Source organism: Centruroides sculpturatus, unplaced genomic scaffold (genome assembly GCF_000671375.1).
Source record: "Centruroides sculpturatus isolate CEXI.00-Female unplaced genomic scaffold, Cexi_2.0 scaffold682, whole genome shotgun sequence".
NCBI lineage: Eukaryota > Metazoa > Arthropoda > Arachnida > Scorpiones > Buthidae > Centruroides > Centruroides sculpturatus.
The window spans coordinates 89,693-97,767 of NW_019384880.1; the positions used below are offsets into that span (position 1 = coordinate 89,693).

General features: G+C 23.3%; 1 long non-coding RNA gene across 1 annotated transcript in view; it reads left to right on the plus strand.

Moving 5' to 3' along the window:
* Positions 1 to 6,438: 6,438 nt before the first annotated feature.
* Positions 6,439 to 8,075, plus strand: part of LOC111631014 — a 4,046-nt gene continuing 2,409 nt past the window's right edge. The window contains exon 1 of the long non-coding RNA XR_002757620.1: positions 6,439 to 6,484. This is a non-coding gene — a long non-coding RNA (uncharacterized LOC111631014). The remainder of the gene's footprint in view (positions 6,485 to 8,075) is intronic.

Below are 8,075 nucleotides of genomic sequence, written 5' to 3' on the forward strand. Positions count from 1 at the left end.
ACGGGGTACAATCTAGAGATAGGAAATGTCACGGGGTACGCTAATGAAAAAAGGTTGGGAACCACTGTTCTAGAGGTATGATGTACACTTCAGGGCTCTTTTCTCATTTATTTGATCATTTCCATTGGTTAATAACCTGAATACTGTTGGGTTTCTTTTAAAAGCTATATCTATTTGTATTTGTATATATTTTGCTATGCTAGAATAAACTTTGCATAACCTGAAGTCAAATTCAACTGTTATATATTTGCAGTCAGGTTTTTGTTGTTATGCTTCTATTTAAAATTCTAACCAATTCAGTAATTAGTTTAATACTGTAGCCATGTTTTGTTGCTAGCTTTTTAATAGATTCAATCTCATTTCCAGAACAATGCGTGTAAGTTCTTTGCATGAATGTTCTAAATGCCACTACAGTATTTTTAAAACTCTTTTGATCACTAAAGGCAGCAGGTATGAAAAAGGAAGATGCATTTGGTTTTTGATATAAGCTTTTGTATTTTATTCTCAATTATTTCTATTTCTAGGTCTAGATAGTGCACTTTTGTTTTTTCCAATTGGTCCATTAGCAGTTTCAAACCATAGTTATTGTTATTAATAGTTTGCAAAAATCTACATTGGGTTTTGCTTTCCAAATTATTAAAATATTGTCAACATATCTTGCTTATGTACAGATGTTGCTAAAGAATTCTTTCATTGTATGCTGTTCCAGTAACCTAACTACCATTTCACACAAATCCCCTAATGTTTTTATGAATTAATACATAAAATTTTGATAGAACAATAAAATGCAATTTTCCATTTATCATTTTATATGTAATGAAATATGAATTTTTACTATTTTAAAATAACTATTAGGAAATTAAATAAATCTTTTTAACTTCTATTATTATTTTGTTAATTTAACTTCATGCTCTTAACATTATATTTTCTAGAAATTAAAAATATGTTAAAACTTCAGAAATTCTTTTTTTCAAAGTCAATAAAATCACTAAAAAATTATATTTACGCCTAAAAATATGACAAAAAAATATCTTTTATCTTACTACAAATTTATTAGTGCTATTAACTCAATGTTCTATACAAAATGCATAAATATTTTTTGATAGCTTTAGACTTGTTCTATGTTCTAGACTCAATGTTCTACTTATCCAGATATCTTATGTTCAACTTGCTTTGTGCTAGCTTAACAAGCACTACATTTTTGAGCTTTAACTACTAAATGGTTTTGTAAACACATTTTAAAATTATAGTTAAAGATCTTTTAGAAAGTCCCAAATATTACAAATTACCAAGATTCCAATGAAATGAGAGATATTCCATAAGAAATTTCAAATAAATATTTGGTTAAATAATACATCTTTCTTGTGCTAATACCTGAAGAGGGCCTCCGAAGAGACCAAAAAATGTTTGTATTTTGAGAAATGAAGGCATTGGAAGTAAGTTTACTCCCGAATAAATATATTAGTTTTTATATAGAAACTAGCTGCAAGGACCCGCTTCGCTGGGTTTTTATTTGTTTGTACATTTGTATGTAATATAGTTTTTTTTTATATATAAAAGACTGTTTTTCTAAGTAATCTAGAATTTTGCTGCAAGGACCCGCTTCGCTGGGTTTTTAAAAAGTAACGATAGTGAAGATTAAGATAATTACATTATAGCCAATCTTACCCGTTTTCACATAATGCAAGAATTAGGTCCCCCGTTTCCAGACTAATTAGAGACCTGGTCCCGATTCTATTTCTGAACGTCTCCTGTTCACGTCCGGTCAAATGAACTATTTTCAACGTTTCTGAAACGTTTACAATCGTTCTATAATCGAACCAATATTCAAATTTTATGTTCAAATTTAATTTGAACAAATTCGAACAAATTTGAACAAAACATTCGAAATAGAAAGCCACTTTCAAGCCCACATCTCCCGCACCCTTATAGCTATCGAGACGCAACCACTCCTATGCACGAATAGAGACTTGGGGCTACTACCACATACAAACACCATTCACGTACGATGTGTAGTTTTTGCGAAAAAGTGAAATATAGGGACATACATGTCCATTTATATATATATATATATATAAACATCCAGATCCGACAGTTATATATTAAATCCAAATAATTGTAGCACAGTAAATGTTAATTTTCTTTTTATTGTAGAATTTTTTACTTAAGTTATTAATTCAATTGTAGAATTTTAAACTTAACTTATTAATTTACAAAGTTAAAATATTACCACATTTAAATGAAATCCAAATTCATATTATTTATCAACTTTTTTAACTTTTCAAGTTATCAATAAAGTCTTCTAGATTACAGTTGATCCATCCTTTTCATATAAATTTTGATATTATTTCATCTAATAAACATGTTCTAATCATAAACTAATCATTAGGTAAAATTATTACAATTACTGTATTATTTAATTTAATCATTAGGTATTAATTGTGCTTTTTACTTTTTCCTGTGGTAACTTCTATTTGGAGATATTTGCTATTACAGTCGACCCCCCTATAACACTGTTGATTTTTCCGTTTTATATGAATTCCATGTTGTACGAGTCACTTAGATTTTAGAAATACGTGTGCCATTCACAGCCCGGCACACATATTTCTAAAATCTAAGTGACTCGTACAACATGGAATTCATATAAAATGGAAAAATCAACAGTGTTATAGGGGGGTCGACTGTATTAATCTTTAGGTTTGTTTTAATTTTATTGTTAATTTCATTAGATTATTATTCTTGTCTAAATAAATGCAGATCAAGGAAAATCAATAGTGTATTAGGAAACTGTTTCTTAACTTAGTATATGTAATATAACACATTAGAAAATACTCTCTGAATCAATGTAAGTTTTTTTATTAATTGCTTTATTAATCAGTTGTAATTACTAAATGTTCAATATTGCATATATTATTTTACTACAAAAACTGTTCCATTAATGTGATTCATAAAATAATGATAAATTAAGAAAAATCTGATTTTGTTTCTTCATATCCAATATTCAATTCAATATTTTAGACCAGAGGTTCTCAAACTTTTTTGACTGTTGACACCTTCAAAAATTCCTTAACCTTTTATCAACCTCCCTCTTCTTTATTGCTAATACAGTTAATAATGATGATAAATAAATAAATCTGGGAGCCAGTATTAATCTAATACCATTTTCATAGATCTACTTACAGTTTGCCAATTTACATCATCCTGAACTGTCAACCTATTGGAATAATAATTTTGAATGAAACATTTTCAATCAACTACTTATTGACCACTTGGACTCCTGTTCTAGACAGAGATGCCACTAAAACAAATGCAACTTGTATTGATAGATCAATCAAATCAGTATTTTAAAAATTTTAGATATTCAATTCATAATTAATACATAATTAATGCAGACTCTTCCCAGAATAAAAATTCTGCACAAAACAGAATAAATAGAAATGTGTAAATATATAGTCAATACTGATTATCTAAAACTAAAATTAACACATAAATATGAATATTTTTTCCAAATTTACAATTAATGCAATTTATGCCATCTGAAGCAAATGTGATTCCTTGTTCAACTACAATATTAATAACATAAATTTCATGATTTTAAAAGTTTATGCATATATATTCATTCTTAGAAAATTGTCATTTGTAGAGTTAGTTATTTTATTAATTATTAATTTTTGGAATAAAGAATATTTGATACAATATTGTATATTATGTAGCTCATCAAAGTGCATTTGGCTCACTGGTCCCTACTTGTAGAATATATTTAATATTTACTAAAATTTATTACTATAGTTCATTGATTTTATTTCAACATAATTGAAAAGACATTCTTGAAGTTTTGAACATACTAAAATATAATATTTTAATAGTCTTTTAAAATTAGAAGTACAATAAAATTTTGAATTTTACTGTTCTTTAAAAATTTTAATTTTTTTAAAAACCATTAAGATAATTTTAATAAAATGTTTTTCTTCAAATACAAATAATAATTTTTATGTACAGAATGATTCTATAACAACAATTTATTTAAAGAAGAATAAAAGATATTTATTTTTGTAAAGAAATTGTTCAAACATTAATTATTGTGATTTCAGTCGATAATATATGGATTTGATATATGTTTTTGAAAGTAATTTGAAACGAGATGTGATTTGTGTGATGATGCTGGTTATATGCAAATTTTAAATTCCAATCAAGAGTGAAAATTGATCATGCTATACAATTATCTATTCTTACATTTGCAAAAAATGACAGCAAATAATTATTGACGATTAAAAAACAAGCTTCAACTAGCACTAATATAATAATGATATTTTCTTGCAATTAATCATACAAGTTTAATATTTTTAATTAAAAATTTTTCAATTCTAAATTAGAAAAGCAATGAAGAATGAAAGAACTATATAGAAAGTATGGTAATTTTTTCAGAGTTTATTTTATTATTTATTGGACAAAGGAAATTAGTCATGAAATAAATGATAAATTGTAGTTACTTATTTTTACATTTAATTTACACAATTACAAAAGTTCATAAACATATGAATTGTTCTAATGTGTGGTCAATGAGGGGGGGTATCCAGTGCAAACAAGAATGAATTTCCCTTGGATTAAGTTAACATTTAAAATGTTATACAAATTTTAGTTTAATTAATGTAAAATAGATTTCAACATTGTAGAGTTTAAAAAAAAACAAAGCAAAAAGATAATGTCATCTTTAGTTTCAATTCCAGTAATTAGTAAATTTAATTCAAAAATAATTATAATTAGTAGTTAATGTTAGTATAAGATACCTTTAGAAAAAATTATGTTAATTAATAGTTAGCCAAACTATAATCCACATTTTGAAATTAATATGATTATTCTAGAATACTTGGGTTTGGTTTTTCACATAAATCTACTATATGTTAGCAGAAATTAATCAGAAAAAGCAATATTTTAATGCTTGAGATGAACAATTTTATTAAATTAAATTTCTGTCAATAACCAAATACCTTTAATGTTGCCAGGAAAGTTTACTTTAGTTTTAAATAAACTTCCTCGGCAATGTTTAATATTTTGCTGAGCACATTCTATTTAAATTTCTGTCTTCTGATTTGAAGATAGAGCAAAAGCAACTCTGAAAAAATTTTAATCCAATAATAGTGACTTTTATAGAAATAAACAAATGTTTGATTCTTAGATTCAACTCCATATTGTTCAAATTATGTGAAGAAATATTAAATTATTATATCATTTACAAAATATTTTACTAGAATAACATTGAAATTTTTCATACTTGCTTTACAAAAAATTAAATTTAAGACAAAATTGGTAATAAGACATATTAATTATATGACAATTAGTTTAACATTATATTAATAAAACAATATCATATCTTTATTAATAATTGATCACTGAACAAAAAAACTAAATTTATTTGAATTCATTTTTTAATTTATATCATTTCTGATTATAAATGCAGTACAAAATTTCTACATTATTATTTCTAATTCTTTATTTTTTTACATCTGAAAGTTCTATGCTATAAATTGAAAGAATAAAAAAATATTGTTGTTAATCATAGATTCATAAAATTTTCAATCGCAACTTAAAAATGAAATGTATTAAGCAGTTTCTAAAAGGATATCACAATGGTATATACAACTGCAATTCTGTATTGTTTGGAGATTGATTAAAATGAAGACTAGATATTATAATTAAGAGAGCAAAAGAATTATCAATATCAATTTTTATTAGTATAAAGAGTAAGAGCCCTGTTCTGTTACTCAGGGGTTAAATGATTACAACTGTCAAAAGGAGAATATACATTTTACAAACAAAAATTCAAAATTTACATCAATAATAATTTTATTACAGTTCTTAAATTTTATTTATTATTTGTTAGTTTCATCATCTTTCACAATTTTAATTATAAAGTTATACAAGCTGTACAGCTCCTTGTTTGAGAGTTGAGCAAAAGAATTATTAGTAAAGCTTTTATTTCATTAATAAGAACTTTATTAAAATATTTATGTTGTTATACTTTATGAAAATTGCTGATTCTCTTTTATACTGATTAAAAATATTCAAAGAAACACAATGCAAAATAAGATTGTTTAAAAAAAAATTAACTTTTTTTTCATAATAACAAACCATTTCATGTAACAAATACATTAATATTATCATTAATTTTGCTGTCACTAAAAGTTCAAGTTTTTAAACTGTTCTAATTTATGACATGAAAATATAATTTGCATATAATATCTTCTTTAGATTGAAAATGTTACTAATAAATAAAATAATAAAAATAATCTCATTAGCAAAACTTTTATCCTTTGTCTTTTAACTTTTAAACATCAGACTGAAGAATTAAATATTGTTGACATACTATATTATTAAACAATAAATCTAAAAAATTTGATCTTAAATTAATTCACATAACAGATAATCTATTGTTCTAATTTTACTCTTAAGAAGTTATTCTTTAAGAAATCTATTCAGATATTATGTATAGACTTTATAATATTTTTGAGCTTTTTTAAAGATATGCAATAATTAAAATATAGATGCTGCTACAATAATTCATTATAAATGCTGAGTTGTTATTAAATAAAATATCTGATATGTATAGTTAAAAATAGCATAATATAAAGCCTTAGTTCATACATTTAATCATATTAATATTATGATATTATAAAATCTAAATTATTTGTAATGCTGGATTAAGATGTAATTTAAATATAAAAAGTTCATAAATAACATTTGTCCTATGTTTCTTTATATACAAATATGTATAAATATTTGTACGTATTAGATTTTCTGATATCTGTATCAATTAAAAGTTATATACATAGTGAGAGAAAGGTGGATAGATATATACCTTAAATATAAGATTTTTGTAATTTTTGGAAAAATTTAATGTAAATAAATTTCAAGATATGAAAGCAACTTTTTTAATTTACAAATGATAAATATTTGATTTAATTCAATAATTTTAACATGTTCCTAGCTGTAAAACTGCACTGTTAAATAATTTATGATTAGTTTCATGTAAATATTCATTATTACAATTTTTAAAAACTATTCAATACTATTCAAATATTTTAAAAACATATATATATATATTTTATTTCCTTAAAATTAAATCATTTAAGGAAATATTCCACTGAAAGTGATCATTAGTATATTAATCATTTCAAGTAGTGATTAATCAGATGCAAGATATAAGGAAATGTTTTATAAGGAAATTTTCACAATATATTTAAATAATGCAAATTAATAATTCAGTTCTTAGGTCAATAACATGTATCAGAAAATTTTCAACATTAATTAAATTTGAAAATATGAAACTTATTTGATGTTAAATTTGTTAATAATCATTTTGCATTTTTAAAACTAAATGTCAAATTAATTTTTCTCAAATTACCCATAATAAAAATAATTTCTAGTTATTTTCAAAGAGAATTCAAGTAAGGACTTTAAAGCATTTGATAAAATATTTGTATCTAACAATAAATTTTTTATAATCAAATATTTTAAAAATGTTTTGAACAACATAATAAAATTTGTAATCAAAAAATTAATTTTTAGAAATTCAGTATCTATATGAATTATTAGATAAATTATTTTAATTGATTTTACTGACATTTTAATTAAAATATTCTATAATTCTATTAAATTATAACTCTATTAAAATATGAAATTTTTATATTTACAAATCTAATTATAATATATTTTATAGAGAGAAAACTGGAAAATATTAATCATCATATTTCTGAAACAGATTATTTGATCTAAATATTTTCCAGTTTTCTCTCTATAAAATATTTAGATCAAATAATCTAAGTTTCAGAAATATGATGATTAATTTTATTGCAAAGGTGTTTTCTTTTAACATAAGGAAAGACTATATAGCCTTAATTTTAATTATCAATTTTTAAAATAAATGTAACTTTTAAATTAATTTTTTAAGAATTATATTTAAATTTAAAAGAATTGTTTTAGCCTTTTATTTATTTATCAATATTTATTCTTGAATGCTTAAAAATTCTTATTTTTAAAATATTTAATTTTATCTTTATTTGATAAAAAATTATATA